This window comes from Choristoneura fumiferana, chromosome 11 (genome assembly GCF_025370935.1).
Source record: "Choristoneura fumiferana chromosome 11, NRCan_CFum_1, whole genome shotgun sequence".
Classification (NCBI taxonomy): domain Eukaryota; kingdom Metazoa; phylum Arthropoda; class Insecta; order Lepidoptera; family Tortricidae; genus Choristoneura; species Choristoneura fumiferana.
In genome coordinates, this window is record NC_133482.1 from 342,579 (window position 1) to 360,135 (window position 17,557).

Below are 17,557 nucleotides of genomic sequence, written 5' to 3' on the forward strand. Positions count from 1 at the left end.
CTTCTTTAAGTCGTTGGGTCACCACTTTAGGGATGTTTGGTAGCGGGTAAGTGAAACACCCTATTGATTGGAGTATAGAAGAAGAAGAGAGTTTATTTACAAAAAATATCTAATATATACAAATTTACATAGGCGCAATTCGCGAGGGTATCCGCGATCATAACCACGCCTCCAAAAGGTGGCGTGATCTGCGCCGGCACTCATCCATCGCGCTGTCGATGTGTGCTGTCGGTGTGGCTCTGCTATAAATACGCGCAGCGCCGAAGTTGTCCACATTTCGCCCGCAGACGTCGATGCGCAAACACCGCGCACTTCTCAGAGCGGCGAGTGTTTGCGCCTGGCGAAATATTATTCTTGTCCCAGTTTCTGGACAGACGTCATCTTCTACAACCAAGTGTGTAGCTAGCAGCTACAAGGGATACTACGCATGCGCTGTAATGAAAGTGTTCCTGAAGTTACGAATAGACCAAGGAGTATCAGTACGTTTGTTGACTTAAATACTGTAGAGACACGTAAAGATGGAAGTGGAAAAAATAAAAAAACATCAGGAGTTGGCAAGGGAATTGTTAATAGTATGGATTTCAGTCCCTTCACTATCCACGTCCAAACCAAAAAAACAGACGCAAACTCGTCCTTACATCCTGTGTCTTTTGGTAAATTCTGATGGAACAACTTTCAAAACATCATTAACGGAGCGTAAAACGAATTGGTAGGACCCGCATATCTATGGCCTTTTTCAAAAATGAACGACGCAAATGCATTCATCCGATTCTCGTCTTGAGGCCGAGAATCTCACGGCTTACATCCCTTCATTTTCTGTCACACGTATGGCTTAGTCCGGGGTATTCCAGCTCAATGGTCCGATGACGAAATTTTAACTAACATCACTGTCCTATTGGGTGTGGGAATGTTGTTAAGGCGAGGCGACGAACCGAAGGGTGACTATTGATGGTTCTGTCACATGGCAACCTTCGGAACTATCGTTTTGACTTTTGACGGACGTCATCTACCTAAACATGTTTTCTCTTGTTATAAGAACGCAATACCTGTAGAGCTGTACATTTTCCCAACGGTGCAGTGTTTCAGCTGTTGCAAGTTCGGCCACACAAAAACTAATTGTAGGTCCAAGCCCAGTGCTACAAATGTGGACAAATGCATACAGCTGAGACCTGCTCCGTGGAAGAAGAATGCCTTTTGTTATTGGTGCAGTGGCCCACATTTTGCTATAAATAGATCATGTCCGGAACATAAAAGGCAAAAAGATATTAAAGTTACTATGGCCAATAATTGTATCTCGTATGGAGAAGCTGCTAAGTGTCATCCACCAGTTAAAAAATCTTTTGCAGATGTCCTTTTTCAACATAATCCCTCACCTCATCAACCTCACCATCAAATCATCAAACTTATCGCAATAGTGTTGGAAATTTTTCTAGACAAAGCACACCCACTCAGTCATATAGAAAAAACGGTATTTGTTAAACCCCGAGGCCCCCAATCAGAACCACTAAAGGATATGACCAAGTGGCTCATAATGCTTTGATTAAGGAATATGCTATTCTCTCCAACAAATGGTTGCGCGCTGAAAAATTCCAACAATACTGATTCACAATCTCAATCTGTGGCCGAAGCCATAGTAGCTTTAATTTCTTTATTATCTAAATCTAACTTTGTTTCATCGTCCCACGTTGCCCCCTTGCTTGAAGCACTTGCTGCTACTATAACACACATGGATGACAAGATAGTTCAGTGGAACTGTCGAAGTATAATTAGCAAAAAACAAGACTTAATCTATCTTATAAATCAGTTTAATCCTTTCGCTCTTGCCCTCTCTGAGACATGGCTTAAGCCTGGAGCTCTGTTTAGAGTTTCTGGCTACTCATGTCTCAGAGAGGACAGACCTGATGGATATGGTGGAGTAGCGTTACTTGTTAAGGATAATATAGCATTTTCAACAATACCTACTCCTCCACACAGCAACAATGAATGGTCCATTGTTGCTGCCATTGTAAATAACATTTGTATTGTCTCTGTATATATTCCTCATCCATCATCATTGATCTTCCATGAGCTTGAACAAGTGATAATCTCCTGCCAAAACCCATCTTAATTCTAGGGGATTTTAATTCCAGCATCGCTCTTGGGGTAGTTCAGTTTCTAGCAATCATGGAGAACAAATTTTAGATATTCTCGATAGTCATAATCTTTGTGTTCTCAATAATGGCTACCCCACTAGGCGAACTGGCCTTTAGAGGCCATAAGCGTTGTGGACTTATCTATTTGTTCTGCTCATCTTTCATCATCATTATCCTGGCATACATTAGAGTCATCCATGGAAGTGATCATTTTCCGATTTTAATTTCTTTTCCTTTTACTATTCCATTGCTTACAAGGCCTAGTCCATGCTCAAGTACAATCTAAATAATGCAGATTGGAAAATGTTTAAAAGCTGCGTAGATAAGAGATTATCTGACCTCCCCAGTATTGATGAGGAGGACCTAGTTACTTCCTCGGCTGCCCTGGCTAAATAAATTACTGAAGCAGCTGATGAAACTTTTCCTGTTAAAAATAGTGCATCAGGTAAAATTCCTTCTCCGCCTTGGTGGGACTTTGAATGTTCCCAGTCAATTAAAAAACGAAAGGAGGCTGAGAGACGTTATCGCCACTCAATGACCAATGAAAACTTTGAATTTTACATGCAAGTTGCAAGAGATACCAAAAAGTTGCTGCGTAAGAAAAAATATGAAGGATGGAAGCAATTCTGTCTGTCACTTTCTCCTAATGTAAAACCTTCCATAGTATGGAATCATGTGAAAAGATTTAGATCTGCATTTAATGATTCTCCTAGACAAATACTTCCTCCTAATTTAGCTCAACAATTCATAGACCAGTTAGCCCCTGCATCAGTCCCTGAAGGGTATGTTTTTCAGCATTCCTCTACTCCTCCACCAAGCCCTTCTTGTCAATTTAGTCTAGGATCACCCTTCCGAATGGAGGAGTTAAAAGGAATTTTAGCAAACCTAAAGGATTCAGCACCAGGAGAGGATGGTGTACCTTATTCTTTTCTTTCAAATGTTAGTGACAGTATTCTTTCTTATTTCCTTTCTGTCATAAATACAGTTATGTTTACTGGCACTGTTCCTGAGGCATGGAGGTCTCAAATTATAATACCTATTCTGAAACAGGGTAAGCCAGCTAGTGATGCTCCTCTTACCGCCCAGTTGCCCTATCTTCAGTCTTCGCCAAGGTGGCGGAGCATTTGATTTAAAACAGGTTAGAATATTTCATGGAAAGCACTCAGCTTCTGGCTCATAGTCAATTTGGCTTTCGCAAAGGTCGGTCTTGTCATGACAGTCTGGCAATAATAATCTGATATCCATCTAGCATTCTCAAAACAATGAGTCAGTTACTGCTGCTTTCCTTGATATTAGTTCTGCCTATGATAATGTGGTAGTTTCAGTATTGAGGGATAAACTTCTCAAGTTAGGTGTACCTATAGTTTTAATCAACTTCATAATCAATTTACTATCAGAAAGATTTATTAGTATACTCTTAGATGACAATAACCGAATCACGCGTACAGTGTGGCGAGGACTTCCACAGGGTTCCGTATTAAGCCCATTGCTATATAATATTTATACATATGACTTGGAATCATCTTTAAATGGATCTGTCAGAGTTTTACAATATGCTGATGATTTACTATTATACTCAATTAATGGCTCCATTGAAAAAGCTAGCAATAGTCTCACTTCTTCTTTAGGGCTGTTAAAGACAGGTTAGACTCCAATGGTTTGGAGCTTTCTGTGTCCAAAAGTGTGGTGGTATTGTTTACCAGAAAGCGACTCCCTCCCCTATTAGTGTTAAATTTAGTAGTCAAGTAATTTTGGTTAAAAATCAAACAAAATTTTTAGGTGTATTTTAGATAGCAAATTAAACTGGTCTAGCCCATTGTGATTACATAGCTGCAAAATGTGAAAAAAACATTAATATTCTGAGGTGTGTCTCAGGGTTTGGTGGGGTGCACATCCTTCATGCCTGAAATTATTGTACAATGCTTTGATAAGAAGCATTTTAGATTATGGTACTTTTTTACTAGACCCTGGAAGTGTTGCTGGCTTCAAGAAATTGAAAGGTATCCAGTCTAAAGCTCTTAGAATTGTCTGTGGGGCCATGAAATCTAGTCCTATTAATGCACTTCAAGTGGAATGCGTTGATCCTCCACTATATTTACGGCGTCAATTCCTCAGCGATAGATATCTCTTCCGATGTACTCAGCTATCCAATCATCAGCTCTGGTCTATCCTGCTCTGTCTATCTCTGCAAATAGCCTCCTCAAAATATTGGAAACATAAGAAGCCTCCTTGTTTAATCAAAAGCTTTGATAAATATCAATCTATTTCTGCACCCATTATTAATTCCTCTACACTCCCCATTTATCAGCATGAATATGAATCATTATTTCTTATTCCATCTGTCGCCCTAATATAGGTATTTCTAAAAATGATGTAGAACATAATCATCAGTTTTTGGGTTTTATTGGATCAGAAGCTCGGGATGTCCATCATATTTACACAGATGCTTCAAAGGTCTCCTCAAATGGGTGTTGTCGCGACAGGCGCGAATCTCTAGGTGAGTGGCCCGCTTTATTAGTTTTGGAGTGGCAACACTGAATATAAAAGTGAGTGCTGTGGTCTATGGCGGCTAATAGCGTCAAATGTGAAATGTGTATAAATTTCATTTTGTGGAAGTCATCAAGCAGCAACTGCAGTATCTCCATCCTCCCAAAGCTGAGTATACCTAGTTTCCTATTTCTGCTGATCACCGGGTGTCGAGGCGCCTATGGTCTTTTCGGTGTATCACGTATTAACGTTTTTACTGTTGTTTGTACCAATCACACCCTGTGGGGCGCCAGCTCGGATGCATGCCCACACACATGGTGTGGGATCCATCCTGACTGGTGTCTATCGTGGACTCTACCTACAGCTCCATCGGCAACCCAGGGGCATATCTCGCTGTCCACTACGGGACACGGGATCTGGGTTGATTTAGAATCTTGGCGTGCGCAGTGGACCAAGTACTGTTTTGCGAGCGGGCCCGGAGACGTCCGGTTACCCCCTCGCCCCTAGAGTGAGCCTGTATGTTTAGAGCAGTGTCGTAACCTTGTGACACGTGATTGAGTCTTGCCGTTCTGATACCAGCTATGTTTTACAGTTGACCGAGAAGTAGTGCACCGAGGAGCGCCACGGGCTGACCGTGACACTCCGTGGCCGGAGGAGTGATCAGGGTTACTCATCTGGCCATAATTTATGCAGGAGGTGGAAGGAGATTACCAGCGGAGACACATCCAGTAATAATATAAGCGAAGCAGAACTATTGGGAGTTAGCAACCTACAAGAAAATGAATTCAGGTATGTTAAATATATGCTACATCGCGAAAGAGGAATATATCTCATAATAAGCAAGTCTTACCCACAATATGAAAATATAGAAAGTATAGAGATATATATATATATACAACAATTAATCACCCAATCTTTCGCGATATGGTGGAAGTGCGGGTGAAAACCAAATGATAAACTCCCGTACTAAAATTGAGAAAACCAATGTGGGTACAACTAAATTTGTGTTGCTGGTATTTTTGGCCCCCGCCGGAGTGTCCTACAGGAATGGAAGACATCGGTGGATGAATATTATCGAAGAATGATGCATTGAAAATATAACTTCAATTTATTAAGTACTCTGAAACTACAAGTTATGACTTGTAGCGACATCTATTGTTTGATAGTGAAGAAAGTCTAGTATATGGAGGTCAGATGGGCTACTACGAAACTCGCGAATCGAAGTTCGTATCGCACTCTCCCTTTCACTCGCGTATTAAATGTCATAAGCGTCAACGAGACGGCAACATCCGAAGTTCGAGTTTTTGCACTTCGTGGTATAGGACCAGTGTCGCGAGCGCTACTCGTTGCTTCTTTAGTTGGCAGCATTGCTGAAAAAATGGACGCCGCCGAAAATTTTGGTCATTTCTTATTTTGTTTAGTAAATCAACATAAGGATTACGATAGTATTTAAGCAATTATTCTGTAAATGTATTTCAGGGATCAATTAAGATTAGTTCTAGCAATTTACTTTACGGAATGAGTTGTAAAAATATACAACCGGAAGTGAGACCGGACCGTATATACGAACATGGTGACCATCGCGCGAGATAGAGGAAAAGATTTTAATTATAATTACTTGGTGAATAAATAAGAATACTCTTAGTTATTTACTTATAAGAAGAAGTTAATTTTAAGAATAATTTCAGACGTTTAAGTAGAGTATATAAAGTATTACGAGTGTGCATATTGTGATAAAAGTTGGTAATCGTATCGTTTCTTCGAATCGCGGCGCGGTAGATATATCTACCTACCTACCCTGCCTAGGTACTTACCTTTCCGCCATTACTGTATGTCGGCGCTTGAATTTCGTTTGCGAATTTGCAATTGTGAGCTAAGTGTATAAAAATAAGCTGGAAAGTGGTAAAAGGTGTTGAAAAACCAATAAGTGTTGTGTTACTTTGAGGTGAGTGTCGTAATTATAGGTTGTAAAAGTTTTATCTTACTTTCTGTTGCATGAATGAAAAGCTCCGTACGAGTAAAGTTTTAGATTTTCCAAGTAACTTTTTTATGTATTGAAATCGATTCAAACTTGATCTGGACAAACGAAAATAAGCAATAATGTCCGTGTTCAGTGCCGTTTGTCTTGATAGCCGAATCTTGTAGCAAAAACGTTTTATAAATGTAAAAGATTTACACACGCGGCTTTTAAGAATTTTAGAAGTCCTCACGTGTGCTGTGCTAAATATCGAATTCTATAGAGTACATACTAAAAAGAAAACTTATTGAAGGCGGTCTCGGTGTCGCCTGCGTGATTTTTGGTACATACGTAGCATATTATGGAAACGTAAATACTACCTATAGGCATGTATAAACTTGGTGTAAGTAATTTTTTAAATTGTTCTTTAAACCACTAGGTACTCGTTCTAAAAGGATCGGTAGCACTCTCCTTACCGACTAAGAAAAGTGCACTCTGATACACCTGAAGAAAGTTATGTAAGTAATAATAACTAATACAGTATATTTATTAAACCTGTAAGCAACACATACTTATAGAAGTCAATCTATATCATAACATGTAGTGATGATGATTGAATAATGATGAGATTGAAATTATAACTCAAATAATTATTTTAAATAGTTTGATTCTAAGATTTGTTTTGAAAAATAAAATAATAAATACACAGACTATTTAGTTCTCATCTGCTGGACTGAGCTTGAACTTATCATAATTATTTCATAAACCTAATTCAATACAAACTCATTTAATAAATAGGTATAGATTGTTTATGGAGATTTTGCTCAGGTACTAATAAAGGTGCACGGTAGTGCAAATGAGCAAGTTCTAGTTATGTGTGAAATTCTTATGTAAAAATTTCTGAAGTGTATTGAATACTAGATTTGAATGAACATAAAGATTAATAAATATTATTAGAAGCATTAGGTAAATAATGTTGTTTGTTTGTATGTCTATCTGGGTCAAATTGTGTATTTCCTCACCAAGTGCTTGCTGACATCAGATGGTGTTCAAATTTAGTATGTTCATGTAACTTTAGGGATAAAGCTATGACATGGTAATTTGGAGCTGATCTGATGATGGAACCGGAAGGTACCCATAGGAACTCCTCAACTACATATGATAACACCATCGTGCTTGGACTTGTTTGATTTGTTTTGGTGAGCACTTGAATGCTAAGTGGGGTACAGTCGTGTACAGTCAGCAGCAATAGTGTAATAAATTACACTATGAAATTTTGTCTTTTCTTTTAAACTTGTTTACTATCAATAACTACCTACTATATTAGATGCGGTTTTATACATTGATATCATGTATAGGTAATCAGTAGGTAAAGAGAAAAATGAAAATTATTCCAGATTACTACAACACAAGATGGATTCTGAGAATGAAGAGACCTCTCTAGATTATATTATAAATCTAGACTTCACCAAATAATAAGAAGAATAAAAGAGCATAGCGCAGAAGCTGAAGCTTATTGTAAAGAAGGTAGCGATGAGGAAGAAGAGGTGCAAAAGGCAAAAATTGTGCGTCTAAGTTGGAGAATATGATTAAACGATTTACAACGGAACTTAATGAATATTTTCGGACTTCAAACAATCCATCACCAGACGAGATCTCTGATATGAGCAACGCTCAATTTAATGGTGAAGAAATTTTAGCTGAACTAAAATGTAGACTGTCAGTCAACGTGGATAAGAATAAAAGAGAGATCCAGAGTGACAAGGAGCAAAGCCGTGCGTTTTCAGCGAAACTACCAACTCTTACGTTACCTGAATTTCAAGGAGATGTGTTAACTTGGTGTGAATTTTGGGACATATACAAGTCCAATATTCATGATAGGCCGATACTGACGTTGACAAGCTACTCTTATGGATCTTATGCACAAATAAAAGTATAATCACCAAATCAACGATTTTATTTAAATAGTTAACAATCAAAGGAAATATCACTCGCGACCTATCTAAATGACCTAATTAGACCTAGGCACAGGAATTAAGATGTGACCTAACAATTTAGAGCTAAAATGCAAGGAGCCTAGTAGAAGTCCTATCCCTAGCTAGTACACCGCCAAAAGTGAGCTCCGCTGGCTCGCCCCTCTCCGACCACCCGGCGCTCGGTGCGTGGTGGCTGGATGTGACGTAGGCTCTGACGTAGCGCATCAAACCGGATGACAATCGTGCTATCTCGCTCGCACATTAGTCTCTCGATAATACGGCCGTTCCTGACTGCGAGACGTCCTCGTCCGCTCGACCTTCAGAGGGACAGTCATCTTCATCAGGGTGCTCGTCAGCTGTAAACAGGAGACAAAAGATTTTTAAGCAATCAAAACGAGAACTGTGTTAGGTCACTCAATCCACGCAAAGTTCTTGCATGATAAAGTTTGTACGTACTTAACTATATGATGCAAGATACCTTCCACTACCACACAAACCCAAACATAGACAGACTTTAATTAACACAAACCGAAAACAAGATGCATTCATACTTCAGCAAACACTCCCACTGATGCAAATGTACTTTCATGAATAACTAACTATGGCCAAATTGTAGCAGGTACCACGATCGTTCACGCGTGACAGTCAATAAAATACCACAGGGATCATTATCACCATGGTCTGCCGCAACCGCGCGTATCACTGTCACCCATAGTCGTACTACTGATTTATCGTAGTCTGCCGCGGTTGCATATCGCACTGTCACCTGATTTGGTTGCAGTCTGCCGGCCAAAAGCCATACCTACTACTACAAATTATTGTAGTCTGCCGGCTAAAAGCCATACCTACTACAAATTATTGTAGTCTGCCGGCTAAAAGCCATATCTACTACAAATTATTGTAGTCTGCCGGCTAAAAGCCATACCTACTACAAATTATTGTAGTCTGCCGGCTAAAAGCCATATCTACTACAAATTTTTGTAGTCTGCCGGCTAAAAGCCATATCTACTACAATTATTGTAGTCTGCCGGCTAAAAGCCATACCTACTACAAATTATTGTAGTCTGCCGGCTAAAAGCCATACCTACTACAAATTATTGTAGTCTGCCGGCTAAAAGCCATATCTACTACAAATTATTGTAGTCTGCCGGCTAAAAGCCATATCTACTACAAATTTTTGTAGTCTGCCGGCTAAAAGCCGTACTACTAATCGACGTAGTCTGCCATATCGCCGCTTATGGTTTAATTACGGACGATACTCACTTTTAAAGAACGCTGCGCATGTTTCAGGGGTCCATTCGCCACGCCACGGTACCATGTATTCCGCGGCAGCCCTCGTACGCTTGCCGTAGGCACCAGACAGCAGTTCAAGTTCAAAACGATTGTGCGGTAGAACTGATGTTACTTTGTATGGACCTCTCATGCCAGAATCTAATTTTCCAGTGCTCTGCGCTTGTTTTATAACGAAAGCAAAATCACCGACCTTATAGGCACGCGGTTGCTTACGACCTTCGTTTGTGAGCTCGTCCTGCCGTTTTTGTCTAGCGGCCAGTCGCTCACTTGCGCGCTGTCTCCTAAGCACTACTAATGCTTCACGATTTCCACTTGTGTTGTTGAGAGCTACGTCACGAACTAAGGAACGCAATACAGGCGTTGTCGCGTCAATACCAACGAGCAATTGGAGTGGTGATAAATTTGTAGCGGCATTTTTAGTCATATTAACGATAAGTTGAACGCGCCATAAGGTATCTGACCATTCCGCGTCTCGATTATTCACTTCTACTCGTATTAAGTTATGAACTGTGCGGCAGTAGCGTTCAGCTTGAGCATTTTCATGGTGCATTTCAGGTGTTATGAAATGAATTTTACTACCTAGCTCAGACACCAAATTCTGAAAATGATTGCTCTCAAACATTCTACCACGGTCGCAGACAATGAGCGAAGGAGTACCGAACAACGACGTCATATTCGTAAACGTACGTTTCAGCTCGTCAGCATCTTGCCGATACAAGGAGTATAGAAGACAAAACTTCGAAAATGCGTCTACAACTATGAGGACATATTTAAATCCTTTGGACTCTGGCAATGGGCCCAGTACATCCATGTGAACAGTCGTAAATGGGGTATCAGGCTTAGACCATGATTCTATAGGCTGATGAGATGCTCGAGGAATCTTTTTACACGTAAGGCAAACTAGGCAATGCCCTATGTATTTACGAACGAAAGCCCTAAGCCCAGGAAACCAAAAATGTCTTAGAATAAGTTCTGTGGTCTTATCTATCCCTATGTGGTCATGTTCATCGTGGAAAATTCTAAGTAAGCTAAGTCTATAACCCTTTGGAATGAAGCAAAGCAAACGAGAATCTTCACCGGTAGGGCTATGTTTATAATACAGCAAGTCATTGTGAACCTCATAACGTGTGGGGTCTATACGTCCTTCCTTTAAACTGTCAATAAGGTCTTGGGTCTCGGAGTCTGCTGTTTGAGCCTGTTGTGCCCAGTTGGTTGGTTTACGGATATGCATGATGTCCACAGGGTTTCTGCTTAAATAGTCTGCGTGAGGCATGAGAACACCTTTACGATATTCGATGATAAACTGGAAATCCTGCATGTAAACCCACCAACGAGCGACGCGAGGAATCAGGTCTTTTTTTCTTTCGGTCAATTTTAAGGAGTTACAATCAGTCACTATTTTGAAAGGGATACCTATTAGGTAGTGACGAAAATGTTGAAGAGACTTTACGACAGCTAGCGTTTCTAACTCGTAACTATGATACTTTGCTTCGGCACCTTGTGTCGTTTTACTAAAGTAGGCAACTACCCGCTTTTGCTTTCCCTCGTGTTCCTGCATTAAAATCGATCCGTACCCGCTTGCGCTGGCATCTGTATGCAGTTCCGTGGGGAGGTTCGGGTCAAATATGGCAAGAGCTGGCTCGTCAGTAAGGCATTTAATGATATAAGTACGCGCCTCCTCCTGCTCACGTCCCCATACGAAAGGTTCACCTCGTCGCGTAAGCTTAGCAATACAAGCAGTCTTTTGAGAATAACCGGCAATGTATCGCCGAAAGTAGCCTGCAAGTCCTAAAAACTGGCGTATCTGCTTAACATTCGCTGGACGGGGTGAATCCTTCAAAGCTTGAACCTTTCGTGAGCTCGGCCGTACCTGACCACGACTAATAAGACGTCCCAAATATTCTATCTCTGTTGCAAGAAAAGTACATTTCTTCAAATTGATGGAAAAACCAGAGGAAGTCAAAATTCTTAGGACTTCGCTTAAAATTACCAAGCCTTCATCTACGGTTTCTGACAAAATCAGTACGTCATCAATATATACGAGAACCTTACCGCCCTCGATTAATGGCTTCAGGGTTTCTGAAATTATCTTTTGGTAGACAACAGGGGCATTAGCTAAGCCATAAGGCATTTTTAGGTACTCAAAATGCCCTTCCGGCGTCACAAAAGCCGTTTTGCCGATAGAATCGGAATCCATCTGTATTTGATGGAACCCTGTAGCCATGTCGAGACTTGAGAAGTACCTAGCTTTACCTAACCGGTCAATGTGATCGTCTATGAGAGGCAACGGAAATCTATCTTTGACGGTTATTGCGTTTAAAGCGCGATAATCGACACACATACGGTCTGATCCATCCTTCTTTTTGACTAAGATGATGGGACTTGCAAAGTCAGAGTTAGATTCCCGTATAACTCCTTTCTCCTTAAGGTCTTTTATAATATTTCTTACACGTAATTTTTCGTCGTGGGAGAGCTTATACGGCCTTTGGTTAACAGGACTGTCGCTATTGAGCTTAATCGACATAGTACCGGTTGTGACTGTCGAAGATGCAGTGCCACTGATGAATGATTGAGAGAACTCCTTAATGACTGCGAGCAAACGCTGTTTATTATCGCCATCTAGTGGCGTATTGATGTCGAACTGACATTTTGCGTCATCGCTTATACATTGCACAGGAGATGTCTCAATCCGTGTCAGTCGCTGCACCCCACCTGTCCTAATGTAGGTAACGCCATCGCGATTTAAAACATCTGTGCCTATTATTACTGACGCGTTCATGCATGATTCGGGAACGACATACAAATCTACCTCAACAGATATATCGGGAAACTCGACTACTAAGGTAACAGAGGAAGTACATTCAATTTCCTGACTACCTATGCCACGTAGTACTCGATAGGTAGGAACTTTGTTGCAATTAAAGTGTTTCAAAACAGATTCAGTAATAAGCGAAACGCTTGATCCACTGTCGATAAGAACATCTAATGAAACACCTTCTATCACAGCGGTCATCACATCATTATTAGCTACAGAGTCCTGTTTACGACATAAGTTGACATTATTAGAACGTTTGTTTGTTTCAACACGCTGCTTAGCGAAACAGGAATCCGCACTATGCCCTGTTTTATGGCAGTACGAGCAAGTAATAGGAGGCCTATTGTTAGCAGTAGATGTACGTGGAGGAGCTGGTGTACTCGCACTAGTTATGCTACTTGTGCTCGTACTCGCGGATGCGCTGCGATCACCGCTAATAGTACTATTGTCTGCACGTGGCCTTTTATGGCAACTACTACGTTTGTGACCTACACCACCGCAGTTATAACACTTCGGTTTATTGTCTGACCTATTGAATTCTCGTTTACGCGAATTCGAAACGGTGGGTAGACTGGAACGGGCAGGATCATGGGATGAGACTCGCGGTTCATTTTTAGGCTTAACAAATACAGACAAGAAGTCTACGATCTGATGTGGTTTAAGTTTAGCGTTAGTAGCAGCCGCTTTGATCTGTGAATCCACGATACCTCTGAGAACTATCGCCGTCCGGAGATCGTCCGATAAACCAGTCACAATATTTAAGCGCAATAACGTACGACGTGCATACTCCGCATAAGTAGCAAAACCTCTAGAGTCGGAACGCATTACATCATAAAGCACTGTTGCCACGTCTATGTTTCGCGGACAGAGGGACCGAAATTCGATTTTAAAGTTAGTCCAGGTGCGGTCATTCGAGACCCAATCACTGAGCCACGAACGAGCATCCCCCTTTAAACAATTCGCAACACGCGACAAACACTCATTATCGGCCCATCGATTTAAGACGCGCGCACGGTCCACCTCCGTACACCAAACATCAAAGTCATGTAATTGGGGGTCGAACGATGAAATGTAATAATGGGTAGGTCGTGCTTGAAGCAACGACGAAAGCGCACCCACGATCCTGTCCGTTACCTCACCAGCGGGGATGTCACCTCGTGGGGTTGGGTCTACCACGGGGTCTGTCACGGAGTCTGCCAAGGGGTCTGCCACGGGGTCTGCCAAGCCGCTGTTGATGACCGAGGCGTCACTATGTGCAGTTAGAGGAGGCGTTGTGGATCGATCTGTAACACAAGTAAATACAGCACCGGGGTCTGATGCTGATAGCGGTGGGTGCGGCGGCGGTGTCGCAGACGGCGGCCCTAATCTGTCTTCGATTGCCCTCAATTTATTTAAAATCGTACTTAATACTTCATCACTTTTTGTACTTCCTTTTTTCTTATGAGATTTTTTTCTAGAAGTACCTTCCGACATTTTTAAAAAATATTAACTCAATATCAAAATATCTAAAGCAGCAAAGCTAATTACGCGTTTGTATATTAAGCAAGCAACCGGAGCTATAATGCAAATCAGGACACGTAACAAACTTAAGTATGTACACGATCTTTAAACACAGGCTAACGTAATTTAATTTGAAATTTAACGAACACAAAAGAAGTCAGGATGCCACTAGCTTGAATTAGCTATCCCACTTCTGATCTTATGGATCTTATGCACAAATAAAAGTATAATCACCAAATCAACGATTTTATTTAAATAGTTAACAATCAAAGGAAATATCACTCGCGACCTATCTAAATGACCTAATTAGACCTAGGCACAGGAATTAAGATGTGACCTAACAATTTAGAGCTAAAATGCAAGGAGCCTAGTAGAAGTCCTATCCCTAGCTAGTACACCGCCAAAAGTGAGCTCCGCTGGCTCGCCCCTCTCCGACCACCCGGCGCTCGGTGCGTGGTGGCTGGATGTGACGTAGGCTCTGACGTAGCGCATCAAACCGGATGACAATCGTGCTATCTCGCTCGCACATTAGTCTCTCGATAATACTACATTTATTTAAGTCGACATTAAAAGGTGAACCTCGCAGGATTATAGACGGGTTAGAGACTACTAATAAAACTATGAAATAGCCATTCAGATACTAACAAGCAGATATGGTTAAACAATCACAGATTATGATGCACACTACAGGCCCTTAGCAAAGTAAAGGCCTGCCAGATACAAAAATAGAGGTTGTCGGACCACATTAAATGAAATTAGAACGTCATCTCAGGGTTCTACAATCACTTGGTGAAAGCACAGATCATAACCATTTACGGTATCTTATTACGGAGAATTCCCAGGAGATCTCATCTACGAAATGAAGATGAAACTGAAAGAAGACACTGTGGAGAAATGAGAAAGCAATTGGAAGTGATAATATCTGCAAGAGAAAGAAGCTAACAAAATAAGACCAGATAATAGTCCTACCGAAAAGGGAAACCATACAGTAGAAACACTACATATAACGCATAAGAATAAAGAACCTTTAAGAAATAAACCCGCAAGAAGGTACAATAGTTTCAAGAAAGGAAATCACATTAAGAATAATAATATGAGGAGAGAAGAGAATAGAACGAAAACAAGAAAGGCGAGCGTACACAAAGAATGGAACGAAGCTATTTTCCAGAAGCCAATGTGACACATCACGGAAACGAAAGTATGAACCAATGAGAAATAAAGACAAAAGACAAAGAGAAGGAACAAAGGAATACATAGAGCATAAAAGAAGGAAACTATCTTGCATATTCTGTGAAAAAGGATCACTATGCTGACCGGTGTCAAGAATATAAGACAATTGAAGAGAGAAGAGCGAAGCTAATAAACGCTGCTTCAATTGCCTATCAGGAGACCATTTTAATGCGTTTTTGCAAAAGTAGAAAGGAATGCGTCTACTGCTACAAGACGGGAAGACATCATCGAGCTCTATGTCCTGAAAAGTTTACAGCCAGAAAGAAATGTCGTTAACCGCAGTGAATAGCGGTGAGTTTACAGTATTACAGACTGCGATAGTAACAGTGAAGAACGAGAGAGATCAACACAAACCCGTGACATGCAGGTTATTACTAGACTCTGGGTCTCAAAGATCATATGTCACAGCAGAGATTTCCAAGAAACTCAACCTATCGGTGAAGGAAGAAAATAGACTGTCAATTTTCGGGTTTGCAAGCGAAACGCCTCGAGAGTATGACAGCCCCCGAGTCGAATTGGAAATAACTACAAGAAAAAATATAACTATAACGCTGCATGCCAACGAAGTTCCTACAATTACTAAAGGAGTAGAAACGCCGGTTATTAATCTCGACAAATGGAAGGATATCACTCTAGCTGACGACGGATCCCTCGGAGATAGAGTAGATATTTTAGTTGGGAACGACTACTATTTTAACTTGATTGGTACAGAAAAGGTACGCCTTAAGACAACCTATTTATAATAAACTCCGAGTTTGGATGGTTGGTTAGTGGAAGAGTAAATACCATGAAAGTGAAAATACTTTTTCGTTATAACCTACTGTCAAATCACGATCCGAACTGCGTCTACTTTACTGAACCAGACCTACCTCTAAAAAACATGGACATTTCATTCTTATGGGCTTTAGAAAGTATCGGCATTACGGATAACCGAAGACCACGAGAGAAGATGAAGCTATTAAGCATCTCAACGAAACCATACGTCATATAGATGGCAGATACATGGTAAAATGCCATGGGTTGAATACCCTCCAAGGATGCCTACTAACTTTGGGTTAGCGTATGGAAGACTGAAAGGCCTACTCCAACGATTGAATGAGAGTTCAATGAAAGAATATCAAAATATACTGGAAGAACAACTGAATAATGGCGTCATCGAAATCATAAATCCAGATGAAGACGTTTATATCCAGAAAGTACCTCCTATTCATTACCTTCCTCACCACATGGTGAAACAAGAAGGCAAGAAAGGACGGATTGTGTACGACGCGTCTGGAAAGTTGAAAGAGAGTAAGAGTTTGAATGAGTGCATGTATAAAGGTCCATCGATGATTGGAGATTTGATAGCATTACTCATTCAATTCAGAACAAATAAAGTTGCGATAACAGCTTGATGTGGAAAAAGCATTTCTACAAATAGGACTCCAGACTGAAGACAGAGACGTAACTAGGTTCATTTGGATAAAGGACAAAAGTAAACCTCTATCTATGGATAACATATACATATGCGCTTTTGTAGTAGAGTGCGTTCGGAATCATTGCAAGTCCGTTCATATTGACAGCCACGCTACGGTATCCACGTCCACAGAATGCACCAGAACTGATTCCTAAGATTGTGGACAAATGCTACGTCGACAACTTCGTTACTGGAACAGACTCTACAGAAGCAGCGATACAACTGTTTATAACCACACGAAAAGTCTTCAATGAGATAGCTATGAATCTGAGAGACTGGATTTCAAACGATAAAGCTTTTCTCAAACCATCCCATCAGAAATACAAAGCCGAACAAACAGAAGAAACAAAAATACTGGGCTTAATATGGAATATCAAGAAAGATACCTTGCGATTGAACATTAAAGCGAACCTTTTAAAGAAGAAAACGTTAAAGGACCTCAGAGCAAAAGAAGATACTGAGTACAATTGCTTCTATGTATGACCCATGTGGACTTGTTGCCATTGATTTATACCTACAAAGTTGCTAATGCAAAAATTATGGGAAATAAAAATAAAATGGGACACAGTCTTACCTGACGAACTGCAAAGAAATGGGAAGATATTATTAATCGCTTGGAAGCAATAAAACATGTAGAAATACCCCGTTATATAGGACTTACCGGAGAGGCAGTATATGAGCTACACGGATTTAGCGACGCATCAAAGCAAG